The 23,663-nt window shown below is 43.4% G+C and overlaps 1 pseudogene; it reads right to left on the bottom strand.

Moving 5' to 3' along the window:
- Positions 1-495: 495 nt before the first annotated feature.
- On the bottom strand, positions 496-10,309 carry LOC127231349 (dihydrofolate reductase-like; annotated as a pseudogene).
- Between the last annotated feature and the right edge of the window lie 13,354 nt (positions 10,310-23,663).

Here is a 23,663-nt window from a genome sequence, read left to right on the forward strand (position 1 = left end):
ATTAATGGGAATTATACAGGGGCTGGGGTGTGGCTCAGGAGCACAGCATTTGCCCAGCATGCACCAAGCCCCAGGTTCCATCTCTGGCACTCTGAAACAAACACTCCCAACTACCCCTCCCTAAAGAAATAATTGCTGACAGATCATTGATGGGCAGCTGACAGCGGTCCCACGGCCTCGTCAAAACCATAATGTTGGGAGGAACAAGCACAACTTGAAGTCAAGCACAAGTGAAAGCCTGGAAATCAGGACGCTTGACCAGTAAGATGATGTGGAGTTTATTAGGAGAAAATAACTTACACAGGAAACAACTGACTATCACCTTGCTCCAGTCCCAAGGAAGCAGACCCTGCCACCCTGAAGGGGCTTCTAAGCCCTAAATCAATCCTTTTCCGGTTGCATCAGCACCTGTGACCACACCCAAAAGGGCGTGGTCATTGATACAGGTGCAGGAGGTGATGTGTGAATGTATCACTACATACAATTCTCTCTCTCTTAGTCCTTCTCATAGACTTCAGGTTCATACTTAGTGCCTTTTTCCTCCTGGATATCAGAAAGGATACCTGAGTATTCTGGGAGAAGTTTCTATCTCCCCAAATTAATTTCTGGGAAAACCATGTCGCTTTGAGATTCCTGCATGATCCTTGTCCCAGTTTGAGGTGACCTGGCTGCCCACACCTTGTCTGCTTTATTTGATAATTCTGGTTATTCAGTAAATTTTAAGGCATTGTCCGGGCTTTTGGCAAGAGAATGAGCTCCTTGTGGTGGTTCCTTGAGGTCTCTACTGAGAACTGTGTTAATTCTATCCTTTAACAGCCCGTTTTTCTCAGGAACAGAGATCCAGGTTTTCCCACCTATAATCACCAGGTCCTGTTTACCTTCCACTGAAGAGGCTGAGGTCATTCTTTGAAAATATTTGAACTCCTTCCTGAGCAGAGACCAGGGTAGGTCTCCATTCTTATGGACGTTCCTGCCCTCGGACACCGCAAATATGCAGATCTGGGGTGAATGACCATGGCAGGGTGATCATTTCTTCATTAACCAGGGCTCCAGGCTTCCCCTCAAGTTTGGCAAAAAATTTACTCTTAACCGCTAGATGAATACATGAGTGAAATGTGAGAGAAAAACTTTATTTTTATTATGCTTCTAACTATGACTTTGAATTTAGAAATCACAAAGTTGGAGAAGATTGGTAAATTAAGTAGTGTAAAAAATACAGTCTGAGGGGCTGGGTAGATGGCTCAATGGGTGGAGTACTTACTGCATACACAGGGTGACATAAATTTGGATTCACCAAGACACTTGAAAAAGCTAGGTGTGGCCAAGTGTTCCTGCAACCCTAGCACTGGGGAGGGCTGGAGGGGGAGCGGATATAGGAAGATCCTTGGGGCCTGCTGACCACTTGCTTGGTGGAAAAACAGTTAACTCCAGGTTCAGTGAGAGACCCTGTTCACAGGGGGTAAGATGGAGAGGGAAAGAGAAAGACACCACAGCCTCTGCTGGCCTCCACATGTGTGTGTAGGGGTGTCTACATCTGCTGCACACACATACACCAAACACACACACACACACACACACACACACACACACACACACACACACTGAATGGCAAAAATACTATAAAATGGAAAGGATTTGCAATCCATGCAATAGAAAGAAAAGCCAGTTTGACTCAAAAACTCGTAGGCACCAGCCTGAAAAATACTGAATACCCAAAAGAAGAATGAATAGAGGGTGAGAACAGATCATTTCTGGACAGCAAATACAAAAGGTCCCTAAATATACACAAGTGAGGTTCAAACCCTTTACAGTGGGAACAATGCAAATTGAAATGTCCTTGAGGGAGGCTAGATGAGAAAGAATTCTTGTAAAAGCACGAGGACCAGAGTCTGGGTTCCAGAATCCACAAAACAAGCCGGGTGTGGTGCCAGGAATGCTTCTAACCTGGCCTTAGGTGTGTGAATACAGGAAGATTGCTGGTGCTTGTTGGCTATCTGTAAAGTCTGAGCTCTGGGAGCAAAGGAATACTGTGGAGGACTCTTCTGGAGCCTTTCTCTGACCTCATGCATAGGTGTGCACATGCACACACATGTGTGCATACCCTATACTTATGCAAGCACATGTGCATGTACACACACACACACACACACACACACACTGCCACAAAAGATAATTTTTCACCTATCAGAATGAAAAAAAAATTGACAAAACCTCTGTGGACAAATCTGTGGGAATACAACCCTTTTATATTAATGTTGACAGGAAATTTAGAGGGCAGTTTAGTAATATCTATAAAAATTTGAAAGTCATATAATCTCAGATACAGCAATGAGACCCTGAAAAAAATTTGCACAGTTGCATGAACACAAGACTAAATTCATTAATGTATTTATAACATGAAGTATAATTAAACAAGTTACAATATGTGCTTATAACTGAATACTATACAGATATAAAAAAGAATTAAAATTTTGTTAGGAACTGATTTCCAAAGGAGGAGGTAGGAAGAGATTCAACATGTAGAGACTTGAGAGCGTTAAGGCAAGACTACAGGGAAATACTTAGATTAATAGAAATGGGTTAGTATTTAAGACAGAGCTAGCCAGTAAGAAACACTAGTAACAGGCCAAGAGCGTTATATCTAATACAGCATCTCTGTGTGTTATTTGAGGCTGACTCGGCTGTGGGACCAGGCTGGCAGAAAACCTGCTCGTAACAAAATGGTACCACAACTTGGACCTGAGAACTTTCACTTAAAACTTGACAAAAGTTAAAAAAGGGTTTTAGAAACAAAAGAACAGAGACAAGCAAGGCTTCTTGGTAGCAGCGTTTTCTCAGTTGGGCTCTGTTTTGCTAGAGACAAACAGAAATTTAAGCGGCTCCTTTAAGGGAGGTTTCCTGACTCAGCATAGCAGCTTTTAAAGGGCTCTGCTAACAATTCAACGGTGTGTATGAGCAGCTGGTTAAAAAGAAAGAAAGAAAGAAAGAAGGAAGGAAGGAAGGAAGGAAGGAAGAAAGAAAGAAAGGGAGAAAGAAAGAAAGAAAATAGCAGGGACATTGATAGCACATGCCTTTTTTTTTTTTTTTTTAGTTTTTATTTTTTTTAACTTTTTTCTTATTTTATATATCAATCCTAGTTCCCTCTCCCTCCCTCTGTCTCTCCCTCCCATGTCCTCCGACCACCCTCCCATCCCACACACTCCCCACTCCACAAGTAGGGTGATATAGTCCAGGAGGGATCAACAAAATCTGTCAAATCATTTGGAGTAGGGACTAGGCCCTCCCTCCCACCTCTAGGTTACGGAGTATCCCCCCATGGGGAATGGATAGAACATGCCTTTAATTCCAGCATTTGGGAGGCAGAGGCAAGCGGATCTCTGTGATTTCAAAGTAAACTTGGTGTATGGAGTGAATCCAGGGCAGCCAAAGTTACACAGAGAAACCCTGTCTCAAAATAATAATAATAATAATAATAATAATAATAGTAAAAGAAACAGAGTAATAAAAAAGCCAAGTGAAGATGGAAAGCACACAAAGAGTCTAGATACTATATGCTATGGTGTTGTCTTTAAATTGCTCAATTACTAAGGAAGAAATAATTGCTACAATACATTTGATTATCAATGTTGCTAAATTAATCCAATTTATATATTTTAAAAATGTGTTGACTTCAAAATTTAAGTCTAAGGACAGGTTACTGGGGGAAAATTTTCTACTTTTGTTTCCACAGAAAACGAAAAGCTGTGGATTTCTTCCGGACTAACATGGTTTGATCAAGCAAGAACCCCTGAAACAGTGTCCCAGGTGATCCAACAGTCAAAACAGCTGGAACAAGGCAGCCTTGCAGACTACAGCCAGGACTTTTGCCTCTTCTTAGGATCCCCATGACAGTGCTCCCTACCAGCAGGAAGCAGTTTGGAAAGAATGATGCCCAAATTCCCAAATATTGTTTATAAATGTTTGTTTTCATTTAAATGGGGTTATAAATGGTTAATGAGCACAACCAATCTCTTTAAAGGTAAAAGGGGGATTATGGTATAGAAATTTATACTTTGTTTTGGAGTGGATTTTCATTTATTGATACAAATTTAAGGTCAATTTGTGATATGTATATTTTTCCTCTTGTTTAGGTATTGTGTTTATACAGCTCATTTAAAAATATAATGTATAATTTAGTACAGATTATAGATAGTTACCTATGATAGTCAAAACTTAGAGTTAAGCTAGTTAGGTTTTCATGATGTATTTGAGATGGATAGGCATTCTTCAAACCTTTCAAAGACCTACAGAATATGGCATTTAAAATTGTTTAGGGTTTTTATTAACAGTGAGGCACACTGTTCCTGGTAACACCACCAGTGTCAGAAAGGAAGATGGACATCAAAGAACCTCCTTATGGAGTTTTCTTTCAATATGGCAAAACTAGCCATTTGGGCAAGATACTGCTCTTGTCTGGACTATTTGACTTCATGCTGTATAAACTGGATATGCAAGACTTACAGAAAAGTAACTGCTGAAACAAGATGGACAGTGCTACAGGTTCCTGCTTCATGGAAGAGTCTACCAGACATTCTGCAGGGCACAGAGAAAAGTGACTGACAAACTGCCAACACATATGTGACTCCTGCTTTGCTCAGGAGTCTGCCAGACACACTATATGGCCTATAGGTCGAAGATAGAACATTACAGAAGAACTTTAGGTGACTGACCAGGTAGTGAGATGTCTCTGTCATTTCTAGAGTTTATATATTATCCTTCTGTGGTCTTTGAAGGAGTTGAAGACAGATAACTATGATTATAGTTTCCCTTAGGATTAAAGATAAGTTACATATAGGACTTTAGACTCACAAAGATAGGATAGATGATGGAATATTTTCTTTAAACCTTGCTAAAGGTTAATGGATTGAACATTGTTAACTGTGGTTCTTATTTGATAACTATTTTGTTATATATTTTACTATGTTAAACTTAAAACTGTTCTTTTTATTTAGACAGAAAAGAGGAGATGATGGGAGATGTCATTTTGTAAATATGTTTCTCTTATTGGCTAATGAATAAAGCCCTGTTGGCCAATAGGAAAGCAAGATAGGTGGGACTAGGAGATGAGGAGGATTCGAGGAGGAGGTAGGAGGAGATTCAACATGTAGGGACTTGAGAGAGCAGAACTCTGGATCCTTTCTCCGGTAAGCCAAGACCACAGGGAAGTACTTAGATTAATGGAAATGGGTTAATATTTAAGACAGAGCTAGCCAGTAAATAATGCTAGCAACAGGCCAAGAGCTTTATATCTAGTACAGTATCACTGTGTGTTATTTGGGGGTGGCACATGTGTGGGACCAGGCTGGTAGGAAAACCTGCTCATAACATATATTAGATGGAAAAAACTCAAGGTGCAGCAGAGTGTATCTAATACAAACTCATATCCTATTTGTATTTGTATTAGATGTATTCCATTGTGTTTCTCTTTTGTGTTAATTGGCTTTTTGTGTGCTTTGGTCATTCAGAGCTTGTATTCCATGGGGGAAAATAAGTTGTACCTGTGAGGTCTCCAGTTTAAGCTAGACTCACAATCAACATGCAGTCTATCTCTGATGCTGCATAGACTCTTATTTATGCTGCCTCCCTGGTCTCAACTACAGTGATCCATAGAGCAGATGCAAGTGACTTCATGGGTTTGGGGCAGAGTGCAATTGACTTTGGACAATGGCCTTACTTCTAAAAGATTAGTTTTGTTTTTTGTTGTTGTTGTTTGTGTGCGTTTTGTTTTTTTGTTTGTGAATGCCAGACAGTTTTAGTTAATGATTTTCTAAAACCGGGAATCAACCTAGATGGGTAGGAATGATGAGTGAGACAGAGAAGTCTTTATAAATCCTAACACATGACACTTCCTCCCTTTTTATCAGGAGGATACAATCCTTTAGGAAAGTTATTGGTTCTCTGAAAATTATGTCCACCATATTTTGATCACATTTGCTCCCTCCCAGAGTCCTTCCCTGGGTTGGGATTTCATGCTAACTTCCCATTTCCATGTTGGGATTTTGTTTGTCTGGAGCTTGTTCCATGTTGGGATTTTGTTTGTCTGGAGCTTGGTACAGTCTTGTGATTGCTGTCACAATCACTGTGAGGTCTTATGTTTAACCCTGTTGTGTTCAGGGGACACTGTTTCCTTGTGGTCATTGACCACCTCTGGCTTTTACAGTCTTTCAACCCCCTCTTTCTTAATGATCCTGAGCCTTGGGAGGGTTGGGTACATGTTAGGCTTCATAGAGATTTTTCTCTGTCTCAATCAACACTCTAGACTAACACCTCATCTTATAAAATCATAAATTAAAACTGTCTTTGGTGGGAAACGGGTGTCTCATTTACAGCTGAGAAGTCTGTAATTTCTTATTCTCTGCACTTTAACCAGTATTGCATTTCTGTGTTAATCACCATCTATTGCAATTAGAAGCTACTCTGGGAAGGGTTGAGAGATAAATTAATCTATAGGTATGATGATAAGTCATTAGGAATTGGTTCAATACTGAGTCTATTTGGTAGAATAATAGTAGTAAGTTCTCTCCTAGTTCCTATGACCTGTCTAACCACATGGTCTTAGCCCTGATATTAGTGCTAGGTATGGGTTACATCTTTTGTAAGGGGCCTTAAATCCAATCAGAAAGTTGTTGGTTACTCCTATGATGTTTATGCCACTGTTGGGCATGTCTTGACAAGCCATTCATTATTGTAGCTTGCAGGGTTCAGAGCTAGGAAGACTGATGATTACTTTTCTCCCCCAGTATCATGCATAGCACTTTCCATGGTGAAAGCTATCCAATAAGGGCAAAGCTTCCAGATAGTATCAGAATGATTTCATCATAGTGTATGACTCAATTATGTGACATCTTCAGTAACATAGACTTACTGTCAAGTTCTGGAGGATACATTGCATCGGCAGTAGTCTTTAATGTTTGGGGTCTATGGAACCTCACTGGCCAAGTGAGGAAACAATCCATTACTGGCATTGGGCTTTTTATTTGTTAACCTGCAATGTTTATTAGGGACATTGTTGTCATTGTGTGTGTGTGTGTGTGTGTAAGTTTTGTATGACTTTGTTTGAAGGTCTCTAGTGTTTATTCCTTTCTGTATTTCTTCCTGTAATGATTAGTTTATTTTTGTTTGTTTGTTTTGTTTTGTTTTGCCAACAACTCAAGCTGGAGTAATCTTAGAAGAGGGAACCACATTTGGGGAATTGCTTCCATTAAACTGGATTATAGTTAAGTCTGTGGGACATTTTCTTGATTAATGATTGATGTTGGAGGCCCAGCCAGCCCCTGTCTGCAGTGCCACCCCTGGACTGGTGATCCTGGATTGTACATGAAAGCAAACTGAGCAAGCCATGGAAAGCAAGCGAGTAACAGTGTTCCTCCATGGTGTCTGCTTTACGTTAGTTCCTGGCTCCTGCCTCCTGCCGTAAGTGTCTGCCCTTCTCTCAATCCTGGCCTGTCAGGTGAACTGTTAGCTGAAATAAACTGTTTTTTTTTTCAAACTGGGTTTGATTGGTGTTTTGTCCCAGCAATGCAGATGCAATTTAGCAAGTTCTATTTTATTTGCCCCTTTAATTTTTTTTAACACTGTGTTATATCTTCCCCACTTTAAAGCACCCCCATGGCCCCTTGCCGAGTCCTGATCTCTATGGCTATTCTAAATGAAACACACATATATGAATATTGACATCCACACATGAGAAAAAGACATGCTTATAGGAGATGCCATTCTGTAAATATGTTTCTTGTATTGGTTAATGAATAAAGCACTGTTGGCCAATAGGAAAATAAGATAGATGGGACTCTAGGAGACTAGGAGGAGAGAGGAAGAAGTAGGGAGGAGTTTCAAGATGTAGGACCAACAGGGTAGAACTCCGGGCCCTTTCTCTGGTAAGATAAGACCACATGGAAATACTTAGATTAATAGAAATGGGTTAACATTTAAGACAGAGCTAGCCAATAAGAAAGGCTAGTAACAGGCTAACAGCTTTATATCGAATACAGCTTCTCTGTGTGTTATTTGGGGCTGGTGTGGCTGTGGGACCAGGCTGGCAGAAAAACATGCTCGTAACAACATGCCATGTTTTTCTTTCCGGGTTTGGGTTCCTTCGCTGAGAAGGATTGTCTCCAGCTCTATCCGTTTACCTGCATGTCAAAATTTTGTTTCTCATTATGACTGAATAATATTCCATTGTAGAAATACACTATATTTTCATTATCCACTTATTGTTTGATGAACATCTAGGTTGTTTCCTTTTCCTAGCTATTGTAACTAGAGCAACAGTGAACATGGTTGGGTAGGTATCTCTGTCATGGGATACAGGATTCTTCAGGCATGTGCTCAGGAGTGATACAGATGATCCTCTGCATGGGCAGCACCAGTGGCTGACATTGTAGTTATTTTCACTCAGTTCTGTATCCTTTGCTATAGGTGTCAAGTGTCCAGTGATGTTGTAAAATGCTTTAGAAAACTGAGACAGCTGTTTTTCTTCTTGGAGGGAAAGCATTTTTCTGTGCACAGGGTGCTTCACTGGGAAGCTGAGAGAAGAGGAGAAAGCAGTGGAATGCTCCCTCTGTCATAAACACAACACCCGGAATACCCATGAAATTACAAAGACACTGCTTTCCTTTGCTCATTTTCATGTGGTATGTGTGTGTGTGTGTGTGTGTGTGTTTGCATGTTTGCATTCTTGTATACTTGCATGTGTATATATATGTGCATGAGTGTGCATGGAGGCCAGAAACTGATATTGGAGTCAGTCATCCTCGATGGGTGACTTTCCTGCTCCTCCCCAGATGTCAGTGATCTGGCTAGTCTTGATAGCACACTTACTCTAAAGGGTCTCATTTCAACTTTCTGAAGCTGCAGTTACAGATGGACCACATCGTGTTCACTGGCTCTGAGGATCCGAACTCAGGTTTTGTGGTATATGCTTTAACCACTGAGCAATCTTCCCAGATCCCTAAAAGAATTCTTAATAAAACCCCACAACTTATATACCCTGGAGAAATAGAAAGAAGAAATAATAGCATTTCAGGAAAGAGAGATAAGAACTTTAGAAATGAAGTCTCTCTCTCTCTCAAACACACACACACACACACACACACCACACACACACACACACACCACACACACACACCACACACACACCACACACACACCACACACACACACACACACACACCACACACACACAGACACATAGACACACACACACACACACACACACACCACACATACACCTTACAGAGTCCATTTAGTATTGCTCATGTATGTGTATGTTTAGGGTCAACCACTTGGGATTGGATAACCTATTAATGGGCTCTTTCTTCTATGTTTTCTAATATATTGGAACACAGATTTTCAAAATATGCCCTGACTTTCATGAGTGCAAAACTCATAGACATTAGGTGCCTTGGGAGAACCATTATATTGTTTTAGAAGAAAAAAGAAAAACAAGCTGATGCATTTGTCATGGCGGGGGCAACCTCTTGCTCCTGAATGGCCATATCTGGTCTTATACTCAGTGTTTTGCTCCACGTTGATAATACAGGGACCTTTTTCACCCCCTTTAAACTTTCTTTTTATTTGGTCTTTGTGTCTTTTACATCATGCATCTCAATTCCACTCATTTTTCCATCTCTTCGTATCTACCCTCTGCCCTTGCAACCTCCCCCCACACAGATAAAATAAAATTTAAGAGAAAGTAAAGAGAAAAGAAAAAAATCTCATCATGGAAGCTGTTGTGTGATGCACTGAGTCACACATATCCTTTTGTCCATATATCTCTACTTGCAAGTGAACATTGCAAAATCACTGGTCTGGCTTGAGGCCTCTGGTTTCTGCTACACCCTTGACACTGGACCCTCACTCAGGTTCCTCTTGGATATCCTGTTGTTGCCCTGTGTGGTGGAGATCCTGCAGCTTTGGATATGCAGGATGTGCCTGCCCTTAATGTGCTCCAGCAGATTATAGATGGGGTGGATGATGGGATGGGCCAACTCTCCCCCATCCTCACCACTATGGTGAGCTCTCTGGCATTGTCCTGGCTATTCACCCCTTGGAGCAACGGGTGGGGCCAGGTTTCCTGCTTTCATACCTCAGTCAGCTCACCCAGGCCTATACCAGCTCTGCTATGTTGCCCAGGCCAGGTGCAGGGACCACTCTCCCGACTGCTGTGCCGATGAGGGACAGAGCCAGCTCCCTCACAGGTGGAGGGGTGGGAGGTCATCTCTCCCTCTCCCAGGCAGATGAGGGACAGTGTCAGATCTCCAGAGCTCATGTTCTTGTGGTCAGTTCACCTGCACTCCTGTCAACAGAGCCAGCTGGATTGTGCTGCCCAGGTGAAGTGTAGGATCCTCTCTCCAGAGTGCTTCAGCAGATGAGGGGCAGGACTAGTTCTTCCTAGTGTAGTCAACAGTGAGGGGCTAGGCCATCTCTGTACAGCTCTATCTTTCAGCCTTCGGTAGTATCAGGAGCCATGGACATCAACACCATTGGTGGCTACATCAGAGCCATGAACCCAGACGGGGCCCTAACAGCAGCCCAGACCCAGACACCACCTTGGTAACAATCAAGCCACCCACATCATCCCGCTCCTCACTGCTTTCATCTCTTTAGACATCCCTCTGTCCACAAGACATGAACCATTCTATCTCTCTCCCCAGTACATTTGCTCACTACAATAGTGCCAAACTGCTCAGTGCCACAAGGCGCCACATGGATGTGTGTTTTCTTCTCGGGACCCCAGACATGACTATGGGTCTCCTTTTCCTGCTCAGTCCCTGATGGCACTGAGCAGGACCGTGTGTTCTCCTTGGTGCCAGGGCTTCCTTTACCTTTCAAACCCTAAAATCTCCCAGGGTACTGATAGTGAAATAGGTCTATCTTCCTTTAGTCTCTGCAGAAGTAGGCTCAGAGATGCATCTGACTTACAAACACTGAGAATGTCACTCATTTTGTTGTGGTGGTGCCACACAAAGTTCTGTTGCAAATGCTTCTGATTTTACGTGATTACTAAATTTAGGTCTTCTATTAGCAATTGATGTCTGATAAAAATCACGTTTTGCAATAGTACTCCACTGTGCCTGTTTCTGGGAAAGAGATTCAGGACTAGAGTTTCTGAATGATGCTGTGAAAATGAGCCCAGACTTCATTGGCTGCCTTAGTTGACTGTAAAACAAATTTGCATGATGACAGTCACATTTCTCAACCCTGCTAGAAAGGAAGGTCCACCCTAGGTGCTGGAGGTCACCCCAGGAGATTGTGTTGGCTGACTCTCTTTGACTCTGCAGTGGGGTGGATTGAGAGTGCTAGGAGTGGACCAGGGAAGCATGGCGTCAGTACTTACACCATTGCTCTCTTCAGGTTATCTGGATCCCGGGCCCTGCATAAATGCTCACCATGGGCTCTCCCATTAGAAATCAGGGAGAAAAGGGACATAGGCAGTTTGTAGAGAGACTGGGGACATCTAAAATAAGGAGGTCATTTATGATTGGCGGCAACACAAGGGAGGTTTGGTTGTGTTCCAGACCTCTGTATAACTGTTGTCAAGTCCCATCACATCTTGAGGTGACTCTCAGGATTTCATCTGTGAATGTGGGCATTCACGATCCTTGTAGATTTGTTGACTATTATTGGAACGCTGGTGATCGTTGGCAGAACAGATGGTTTATAAAAACATTTTAATATTATCACCTCTAGGGGGCATGCCAGGACTCCTGATGACTTTAAAAAGTTAAAGTGGGCAATTCCTCTTCATTCCCAATGTGTCTATGGATCTGAGTCCTAAGTGAAAAAGAATTTATTATCGAGGGAAGGAACCTGAGGCTGAACTCATAAGCAAGTAAGAAAGGAGATGGCAGTAGATGTGCCGGGAAGAAATGGTTTAGAAAGACCAGATCAAAGGAGGGTCTCAGGTGTGTAAGGAATGCAGTGATGAATACTGAACTTGCAGACAAGCGCAGAGGGAAATTTGTAGCTATTTTGAAAACTGGTCCGGTTTTTCAGCCCAGTGAACACAGGATAATGCAGGAGCATACTGAGTATCAGTACAGAAGATGATGGGCACAGATGGCCTGTGAGTCCATGGGCAATTGGCCATCACTAAGGTGTCATGGGAGTTAGGATGGGCTGAGTTCAGACAGAGGACAATATGTACTAGAGAAACAACCTGCTCTAGGGGGTCAGAGAAGAGCCGAAGGCAGCAGGCTGTAAGGATCAGTAGGAATTAGTATGTGAAAAGGGGATGTGACAGAGGAAGGAAGATGTCATGTGAGGGGGACATCGCTGGAAAGAAAGCAGTGTGTGGGGGTAGAGGCATGGTATGTAGGAAATGCAAGGACAGATATGGCTGGTTTCCTGCACGGGAGATGGAGGAGTGGGAAGTGTAGGCTGGAAGGGTCGGGAGGGACAGTTTACATCAGGATTCTGAACTCAAGGCTGAGGACCAGGAGAACCATTGGAAGGCTTAGGGAGGCACATGTACAGAAGGAATAAGGCTTTGCAGAGACTCCAGCTGGGACAGGTTACATCCACACAAGGGAGAGATGGTGGGGCCTGCTGTGCTCTAGAGGGAACCGAAGATGGCTGTGGTGTTTAGTACATGGCCAGACTAGATTTTTAAACCTGTGGCTTCATCATAAATGAGCAAAACTGGTAGTACTGTGTCCCCACAAGCAAGACAGATAATCTGGAGAAATATTCCTTCCACTGCGACCTTGGTCCTCGTGTAATCTGTGCATTGCCTGTGTGGACAGGTAACTACAGAAACCTACCACTCCACCTTGGGGGGAGGTGGCTTTTTTTGCCCCACAGCTAAAATATCCTGGCACTTTAAGCATCATTGAAGAAAGAGATAAAACTCCAGTTGGCTTCTAACCAGAGACCTGGATTAATGAGATGCTATCTATTACCGGGAATGGTTACAAGAAGTCTCTCAACTCCATTGAAGAAACACTTTCTTCTGGGGTCTGTTAAGCTTCTGCAGACTAGCAGTTTGCAGCAGAAGCAGTAGCCGAGCACATTTTCTACTTTGGAGCCTTGTGTTAGAAAATCAGAATACTCTCATGGCTGAGAATTGGCTTCGCCACCTTCTATAGCATGGCACAATCTCAGAAGTGGGTCACAGCCCTTCAGAAGAGTAGGGGTCAGGACTAGTAACTAGGTTTTCAATAAAAGATTTTCCATGAGGAGCAGGATGTGCCACTCACTGCATACCCAGAATACAAGTTTGCTGGCTTGTGTGCTGAGGTCAATCTGAGCGTGCTGGAGATGTGGTCTGGGACCCTCAGGGGCATATGTGAGTGCCAGGCCTGTAACTCTAGGACTGCTCAGAGCTTTGGGTCATAAACTCAAGTCTGTCTATTCTTATCTCCTCACAGGTGCTGGCAAGTTCCCAAGCACACCAGGGAATCTCAGATCTCAGATTACACCCAGCCTGTGTGGTCACCTGCTGCTGCAGGAGCTACGTTCTCATCCCTCATGGTGGCTTCTCAGCAGGTCTGTACCCACTATGCCAAGCACAGCAGTGCTCCAGACGGGAACAGAAGGGATAATGCTGTTGGAGAGCTAGGCCCAAGAATACGGAAAATGATAGTATCACTTTACTTACAACCCTACTCATCAAAATATTTATCTGTTGTCTACCAGGAACTACTCTAGGTTTGAAGCCTATCTTTATAAACTAAATGAAAGCTTTTCACCTGTGAACCATGGCAGGAAAAAGATAAACGCAGTATTTCCTTTCTTTTGGATGTTGCAGACTCAAAATTCAGCCTGATCCATTTGGGTGGAAACATCATTCCCTCTGATGCAAGGTGTAGCAAGGGAGCCTGTGCTTGTCTAGAAGCCTGATCTTGTGGGGCCGACATTTTGCTACAGAGATCTGTTCTGTTATGAGCTAGGGTAGAAATAAAGCAAAGCCACAAGGCAGTTGCTACGCAAGCAGGGAGCTGAATCAAGGAGAGGAGGAAAGTGGAGTTGATTAAGATGTCAGATCTGAACCTCTAGGTTCACGTGGGTATTATTGCTGTTTTAACAGCACCAAACTGCAATCCGAGGCAGCTTTCCATTTATCTAGGTGTTTTCTTGTTTCTTTCAATATTATTTTGGAGAATTTTTTGGAGTTCAGAGTGCAAACATTGCATAACTTTTTGATGTTTATTCTTAGGCATTTTCTCGTTTCCATGTTGGTGTAGATGAAGCTTGTTTCCTTTCATTTTCAGATGATTAGTGCCTTGTGTTTAAGTTTTGAAGGTCAATTCTACAACCTCACAGAACTTTTAATTGTAGTAGCTTTCCAGGTGACTTCTGTGGGTTCTCTTGAGGCCACATGATTTCAGCTGCACCTGTGCGTAGTTTTGCTTTTTTTCTTTCCAATCCACGTGTCTACCACTTGGGATGCATCTTCTAAAATGGAATACATATTGTGAAAATGGGGGAAAAGAGGAAAGATGTGACTAGATAAAGTATTTCCAGCTGTTACAAATTTTGGTCCAGACAAAAGTGGCTCTTTGTCCCTAAGGGTAGGCTGTCACCCAGGGCTGGGGAGTTTGCATTAAAGAGGTGTGAAGGGATAAGCTGAAGCAATGTTTGACCATTACAGGGTTAAAATCCTTTGTTTGTAATTTTGACATGGCCTTTCCTTTCCTTTTATTTTTTTTACACATGATTTTTAAAATTTAAATTAGAAACAAGCTTGTTTTACATGTCAATCCTGGTTCCCTCACCACCCCCTATCCCATCCCCTTTATGAACCCCAGGGAGGGTGAGGCCTCCCATGGGGGACCTTTAAAGTCTGTCTTATCAGTTGGAGCAGGGCCTAGGCCCTTCCCTGTGTGTGTTTCATTTTTACAGAGGAAGCTTAAGGAACCCATGATTATGCCTATGGAGGGCTAGAGTTGTAACTCATCAAGGGACAGACATGTTAGAAAAGTCTCAAGTGGCCAGAGAAAGAGCTGAGCTGGGAAGTCCCTAGATGTTTCATTCATGTGGGTGCAGTCCTGTGGATGGGTGGGCTCAGCCCTGCATGCCCTGTTTGTTTCTGACCTTTAACACATGGGATTTCAGGCTTAGTTCACTGCCAATGAAGCGGGAGGCAGGGGCACTTACTCAACCCCTTCCTGTGTTTGCTAATAATTATCACCCAGTTCATAATGGGCCTTGCAATGCTCCCACTTCCTTTAATTAATTTGCCCTGTATTAATTATTGGAGTATTTTGTTTTATAAAGGCGATGACTAACCCAGCCGGCAGGTTTGGAACTGCCCTGTTGGCGTTTGACTGACAAGGGCTTGGTCTCCCCATCCAGCCCCATCCATTCAGGAGCATGCATCATTCTCTCTTGACATCAGGTGTGGCACAGGAGCTGGGCTTGCCAGGGAGCCTGACCTCCTGGGGCAGAGAGAGATCTTGTCAGGACCGCTGAGTCAGGGAGGTCAGTTCTGTTCATGACCACATGAGGTTGAGCACAGCCAGTCCCCTGCACAAAACAGGGACCCTCAGGAGAGTACCTGCCAAGGTGACCTTATGGCTTGGGGATCATCTATCTACTAGAAGTCTGAAATATTCACTTTCTTGGAGAACCCTAAAATATTCTTCCAGGATACAGGGCAAAGTTTTTGATGGAACGAAGGGATATTTCTTCTTTGCTTTTCTCTTGAGTTTTCCTTTTTCCTACCTCTCTTCCTCCCTCCCTCCCTTCCTCCCTTCCCCCTCCCTCTCTCCTTCCTCCTTCTCTGTCCTCTTCCCTCCTTCCTTCCCTCCCTCCCCCTTCCCTTCCCTCTCTCCCCCCCTCCCTCCTTTGCTGGTGATTGAACCCAGGCCCTGGCACACACTAAGCAAACAGTTGAGTGTTAACTACATCACCAGCCCTTGAGTTCTTTCCTAAAGTTAATGTTTATCTTCCTGTTTCCCTGTCTTGTAGAAGCTGATTCTCTGCTTTTCCCCCAGAGTTACTGCACTTTCACCCTTTCCTGATGGAAATCTTATGAAATTGAGGTGAGACTCACATTTCTGTGTGGTGGACACCGAAGGTGTGTCACTCAGGCCAGCATGGAGGACACAGCAGCACACAGATTCCACTCATGGTAGTCACCTCTTAACGTTTCCTCTGCCTCCTATGCAGAGCCACCCCTCTCCATCTACATGCAGGGTGATTTCTCCAGGTCCCAGGGCTCTTGTACCCAACCTCCTTAAGCCTATCCAATAGTCTCCATCACCTGTAAACAAATCCATAACTCAGTAGCTTGGTACCTAGATTCTCCACGTACCTGTCACTACCCTTCCCCATCCCTGAAGCAGCTCTCACCACTCTCTCATGCCTATTCAGAAATCATCATTTGGGAAACTCTGAACACCCGGTGGTGCCCCAGCAACCATATTTCACACATTTCATTTACTTCCTTGACTGCTGTTTTTCAGTGTCCCTTCTTTTTGAGATCCTGGGAGTCTTCCTGACTCATGCCAGACCCATTTCCTCCATCCTTTTGCTGTAGCCCTCTACACAGCAGAACCAGTCCCATGTGAGAATGATTTATTGCTCCCTCTCATGCCAGCTCTTGATTGTTGAATTATGCCTTTCTCAGGGCTGGGGACTAGGTTCATTCATCTTCATAATCCCAGGCCTCTCGGAGAGCTTTAGCCACAAAGGGAAAAGAATGACTAGTGCTTACTGGACTGAATAAATGAAGGAGTGAAGAAAGCACTGAGCTCCATGCAGACTTTGCTGCGATACAGGCGCATGATATCTAAGAACGAAGTTGCACAATTTTCAAAAAGCCACCCCCTTTGAGATTAAACATAAGACTCTTTTCTTTTTCTCTCTAATGCTATTGAAATTTCGGAACAAATCAAATCTTGATATTAAGCCAACTCAAAGCAATTGAACTCACATATGCTTTAATAAGTGATAAATCTCCCAACACTGCAATCCTCCTGTCTCAGGAGTTGTCTGTCTGGGTCTGCTTTTGATGGCTCTAGGCCAGTCCCTGACTTCGGTTTGCAAAGAGTCAGTTTTTCCTGGTACAGACACATTTGGCAATTGTCTTTCTGTAAGGCACCCACTGCCTCATCTTAGGAGTTCCCTGGAAGCAGGGAAGATATTGCCTCCATCCATGCTTCTGTGAGCAATGGCCTGCCCAATTTTCCCATAACTGGAAAACTTCCACCATAGTCAAACAAAAGAAGTTGCTTTCAGAACCTCTTTAAACCTAGGCTATGTCTCACAGTGACTTCTGTTCCTTCATGTCATGCTTTGAAAGTCATTCTACTCCCTGTCTTAGAAGATGGAACCGTACCAGCTTCATCTCGAGCCCAGTGGATTTAAGCTTCAGCGAAAGAAACACATGGACTGATTTTCTTTCACACATGCTCACATCCCAACTACAACGTGTTTTGGGTTGGAGTGGGGTACAGTGGCAGAGGAACAGGATGTCAATCTATTGGTTTGCTCCCAAACCCTCCAGAACTCGAGAGAGACTGTAGAGGGAAGGAGGGGCAAGCTGTGATCCCAAAGCTAAGAAAGTTTAGGGGATCATGGCTCAGCATCAACACGGTTGGGTGAAGACAGGTGGAAGAGGGTGTTGGCGGGTGGAGTCACTGCCGCTGGAATTGGTGAGGTCAGCAGAGATGGGCTGAGCCCTCCAGAGTAGGCGGTAGAGGTTGCCACTCACCAGAAACAGCCAAGGATGTTGGCCCTAGAGCAGAGCCTTGAGTTCTGGGAATCTTGGGGGAGGAGATGAGGACAAATAGATCTGGGCAGATCTGCCAAAATCCCAGGAAGAAAACAGCTCACCAGGGATGTTCTGCCTCAGGCTGGGTTTGAAGGGACCATTCAGTCTGAGAGGGTCTTAAATTCTATATCCTTTGTGTTCTAAACTATCACACTCCTTAGTTCAAATATTTTGTGGCAATCCTCCCATATCCCCAAGATAATCTCTGAGGAGCATGGTCTCCTTAGGGTGAGCTTCCATCTCCTCCTCCCCAAATTAGTTTTGCTTGACTTCCTTTGGGTTGCTGCCCTCAGAATAGATTAGGGCTCAGAACAAAGCAGGAGGATCCAGAAACCCTACCTTGGGCCGTGACTCCCCTTCTGCAATGCAGGCAGGATACAAGTTCACTTCCCCAAGCTGTCTAGCTAATCCCCATTCCGAGTTCCCAGGGAGTGCAGAACCCTGAAGCTCGCCAGGATGCAAATTGGTAATTTTTATTTTTCTGCCAAGCCTCTCACATCAGCTCCAGTTTCATAACCTCAGTCACCCTTCCCTTTCCCTCCCTTGATGCACGTACAGAACCCTCCCCTGTAGCCCAGATGCACACCTGCAGGAAAACTTGGCATGGTCTTCCCTCCCATCTGTCACCGCTTCAAACAGCTCGAGTGTGCTGATGACAGATAAAGTAATTGCAGAGCGTACAAATGACTTAATATTTGATGTGCTAAAATAATTTTTTAATGCCATGTGTTTGTATAATTTATAGCTGGAATCCATGGTTTTCATCTTGCTTCCATTGGTACCTGGCCGCTCTTCCAGGAGAATGGTGGGGATATTTGTTCTGTGGTTCATGTCTTTGCTCACAAGGAGAAACCAACATTGGATGGCATCAGCCATACCTATTGATTTCTACATCTCCAGGGCTCTATTCAGTTCTTAGCATGTCGAAGAGCTTAAAAATATTTGATGAATACATTATTAAATAGCAGTTTGAGAGTCATCTAACAAATATTTATCAAGTGCTCCTGCGTGCCAAGCCCCATCCGAGGCAGTGAAATACCACAATGAACAAGGCAGACATGGCCCACACCCTCAGGGAAGTTAACATTTGGTAAGAAAGATAGACAGTGAGTAAGGAAGCAGAAAGGGACAGGATGAACATTTTCAATCAGGAGAGAGATGTGATTAAATTTTCCACTGGGAAACTTTCTATGCTGACACCAGAGGTTGATGAGTGGCCAATCTGAAGGGTGGCCCGGGAATTAGGCGATTGATAGAAGGTGGAAATCTATCATTCGCATTGGCTCAGATTTTGAAGCAAGGGGCCGGCCAAGACAATAGAAGAAAATGTCCCCCTCATTTTTTTTTCAAGAACTTAAAAAAAAAAAACAAACTGGCATATGTCCATTGTAGATAGTACTGGCTTACATAACGATGTGTTCGTCCAAGTATGTAACCTACTTCGAGCACATTGCCCTCCTACTCTCCCTACCCACACCTATCCTTGCTTAGTCCCTTTCACTCTCCAGGCAGCTTTCATTTCTGCTTTTGTGTCCTTTGAAACACAGACATGACCTTATGTATCTGTATACAATCTAGAATCCACAAACAGGGAGAACAGCATGATTTTTTTTTCTGAGTCTGACTTAATTCATTTAACGTGGTGATCTCCGATCATGTCTGTTTTCCTGCAAATGACACAATCTTGTTATTCTTTATGGCTGAATAAGATTCCACTGTGTATGTACACTACATTTTCATTTTGCATGTGTATATGTGTGAGGATGCACATGCATGTGTGTGTGCTGCATCTCTCTCTGTCTCTGTCTCTCTCTCCCCCCTCTCTCTGTGTGTATGTGTGTGGTACAGGAGCATGTACAGTCCCAAAGCCTTGATCACACCTCACTTTATTCACAGAGTCTTCGATATTAACCTAGACACAGCATTTCAATTAGTCTAACTCTTCAGCTCACTCCAGGGATGCCCTGTCTTTGCCTTCTGAGTGCCAGTGTTACAGGTGGGCTATCCCTCACCCCAAGTTTATATGGATACCAAGGACTGGAACTCTGAGCCTCATCCTTGCATGGCAAGAGCTTTACCTGCAGAGCCATCTCCCCAGTCCTCTCCCATTTTCTTTATCCATCTCCATGATAATGCATACCTAGCTTGATTTCATAACTTAGCTGTTGTGAACAGTGATGTAATAAACACTGATGAGCAAGTAAGTCCCTCTATGGTACATTGACTTAGAGCACCTCTGGTAAATAAATACCCAGCAGGGAGGTAGCTGGGTCATATGATAACTGTATGTTTAGATTTGGGGGAATCACCATACTGATTTCTATAGTGGTTATATAGCTGTTTCCTTTTCTCTATATCTTTATCAGCATTTATTGTTAATTTTTTTTCTAAATGTAGCTATTCTGACTGAGTTAAGATCCAATCTCAATGTATTAACAGGTTTAATTTGCATTTCCTTGATGTGCACAAGAGTCAGTTCTGAATGGATCAAAGTACTTAATGTAAGACCTGGAATTATGAAATCCTTAGAAGAGAAACCAGGAAGAACAATTCAAGATCTAGGCCTAGACAAGGCCTTTCTGAAAAGGATTCTATCACTCAAGAAGTGATGCCAACAATTGACAAATGGAACTTAATGAAATTAAAAACTTCTGGGTAGCAGAATAGTCAAGCCCATAGAATGGGATTAAAAATTGCCAATTATATACATTTGATAGAGGATTAATATCTAGAATACACAAATAACTGAAAAACCAAAATACCAATAAATCAAACAATAAACGTGTTAAAGAGCAGATGGTTCTCTGAAGACAAAATGCAAACTGGGTATAATGATGTCTTGTATGCAAGGCAAACACTCTGTGCACCACTGAGATACAGCCCTAGTCCAAGACACAAACAAAACAAAACAAAAGATGAAGTATAACCGGCCAGTTTCAAAAGAACTTTTAAGAAACAGAGATGATTCTCTGACAGAAACTTTTGTCCCCTTTACACTTTATTTCTTAAATGCTACCCTCAGTCTGTGTACAAAGGGCAGATGAAAAGAAATATAGCTGGCAAGGGCTCATCTAAGATGTCTGTTTCTCCCTCCTGTAGTGTCTGACCCTCTTCCTTCATCTGAGGACCTCTCTCCTAGACTTCCAAAGCTGCAGGTGGCATCCTGCCACCAGCAGGATGCTACCAGTCCCTCAGGTTTGCTAGTAATATCATACTAGAGGTTGAAAGTGAGCATGGTGGTTATATTTATACCATGGAAATTAAGGAAATGTGCACAAACTCAGGGATTATTTTCTTGAGGAGCAGATCATTAATCGCTTCCTATCACACCATGGCCAGCTATTCCATAGTGAAGCTAGAGGCTAGCAGCCTGAAGCCCTCACAGATTGCAAAGGACATCAGTTTTATCCATAGCACCTAATTCCTGGCTCACCAAGGCATGCCATTTCTCCTTGTCTCTGTAATGCTAGCTTTGAACTTCCCTCTGACTCTGACTCTGCTAATCTTTTCTTAGTATCTTAGTCCTCTAGTATGTTGTCAGTTACACAGGCAGCAGAAGCAAGCATGCTCAGATGTAGGGAGTGTGTGCTCCTCTTTTGGAGACAGGGACAGCAGGGGTGGGGGTGGGGGTTGGCTTCTCTTTTATCCCTCTGTCCCTGCTGCAAGTATTCTGTATTTCCACTGGTACACATCTGCTGGGGCAGACCATTCTTCAACCCATAGGATGATTCCTTCTCCCTTGACCACTTGGGATGTTTGTGAATTAGAACAAAAGGATAGAGAAAGCAAGACAGATTAGTTTTGCTCACTAACTGTCCCTATGGAAGACAGTCAATAGATTATGTAATCATTGTGGTGTGTTGGAAATGTTCTGGGCAGAGAAGAACTGGACTCTTCTGGGCATATTTATTCACTGTGAGACCTCTATGTATTCCCTGATGGCAGTGGGGAGGTAATCGTACCAAGTACACGAGGTTGGGCTGTGAATTGAACACAGAAGCTCATCAGTGTTATGAATTCCTTCCCTCTCTTAGATGTATTCTACAAACTCTGTGACTTCATTCTTTCCTTCCTTCCTTTCTTCCTTCCTTCCTTCCTTCCTTCCTTCCTTCCTTCCTTCCTTCCTTCCTTCCTTCCTGTCTGTCTGTCTGCCTGTCTGTCACTGTTTTCAACTGAACACAGGGCCTGTATACACTAGGCAAGTAATCTGTCACTGAGTTACTTCCTTAACCTAAAATAAACCTTAATGTGTGATGTTTGCATGTTTGTTTTGAAGAGACAATGGAGGTCACCTATGAGGATACTGTGGGTCTACACTGACCCAGAGCAATGCCAAGGTTCAAGCATTTGGAAATTTTTGCATAAGTGGTGGAATTGAAGCTGCCTCTGTGCACTTGGTGAGAGAGAATGATTAGAACAAGACAAAGTGTACTCTATACTAAAAAGGGAGGGAAGGAGAGGGAGGGAGGAGGGGAGGAAGGGAGAGAGGGAGAGGAGAGAGAGAGAGCATTGGATATCCACAAAGATTCAGAGTAATTGTAACCAATCTGGATATAGCTTCAGCCCTATGATACAGTGTGGCCTCTGTATGCCAAACTGCACCATACTCATCTCAGCTTTCCCTAATCAACCATAGCACTTCCCAATGGTTTCCAGGAGCATTGAAAAGCAGCATGGCATCAGAGAATTAGGAGCAATGATGCTGTTTGGCTCACTCACCACCTTTTGCCACCCAGTGCAGGGAGGGACAAGAGAAGGGACAGAATCTCATCTCTCAGGGATCTGTAAATCATGATGTGGCCACACTCCTCCATCATGCTCATCCCTAACCTCTCTGCAGTCCCCTGCTATGTTCCCCCCTTATTCCCTCCTCAGACCCATATTTTTATTCGAGGCACTCTCCAGAAGACATACTCCTTAAACCTTCCAGATGTGTCACTTGCACCATCACTTGGATGACAGTGATGTCTCTATCCATCTTCTTCTTCGTGCTAAGCTGATCCAATGGCAGATCAGAGTATTGGTGGCTGTGGATAAAGGTTTCTAGAAGTGGAAGGCAGAGTGTTCAGTCCCAATATACACCTCTGAATTGGCAGACATCTGAGGAGGAAGGAAGACATTCACAAAAGAAGGTGGGTATGGTAAGGCTTGCCAAAATCCTAGCACTAAGGAGGTTTAGGCAGAATAATTATGAGTCCAGGTCAGCCTGGGCTACACATGTCTGAAACAATCAGAGAAGAGCTGCAAAGAACCAGCCAGTTCCACTTTTAATTTTTAAAATGCAAATTAGAACAGGATAGCAAGAGTTCCAGGAAACTCACCTATGGGCAAACAGCAGGACAAAAATGTGTGTCAAGAGGTGTTTACTGCAGTGCTGTTTTAGAATCAAGCAGCTGTGAACAGTTTAAATTGCATTAGTAAGGGAGTAACTAAACAAGTCATGTGGCATCCAGTTAGCTCTATATTTCCTGAAGAGGGGAAAACGTTTTTGGCAAGTTTCAGGACAATCTGTCTGTTTCCGTATGAGTGAAAAAAATTCCAATGTGGAGTGGTAAGCGTGTGTGTGTGTGTGTGTGTGTGTGTGTGTGTGTGTGTGTGTATGCGTTAATCTCAGGGCACTGAGATTAAGAAAGAGGAGCATCAGGAAGTATTAATTTTTTACTTTGTACAAGTTTTGTTGCTTGAATCCTGTGGTAAAACTTACAAGAAATAGAGGTATTTACAAAGCAGAATACAATTCCGTTTCTACTCTGCTCTTGAGAGCCTGGTCCTACATGGAGCTCAGGCATGGACTGCTAGGGATGACTAGGATGAAATGCAGGCAAAGGCCTGCTTAGATCTTCTTGGAGTGGGGAAGGTGGAGGGTGGCTGACTTATCTTTGGGGCTGACTTCTCTCAGTGGGGG

The sequence above is a fragment of the Phodopus roborovskii genome, unplaced genomic scaffold, assembly GCF_943737965.1.
Source record: "Phodopus roborovskii unplaced genomic scaffold, PHOROB, whole genome shotgun sequence".
In the NCBI taxonomy this organism is placed as follows: Eukaryota; Metazoa; Chordata; class Mammalia; order Rodentia; family Cricetidae; genus Phodopus; species Phodopus roborovskii.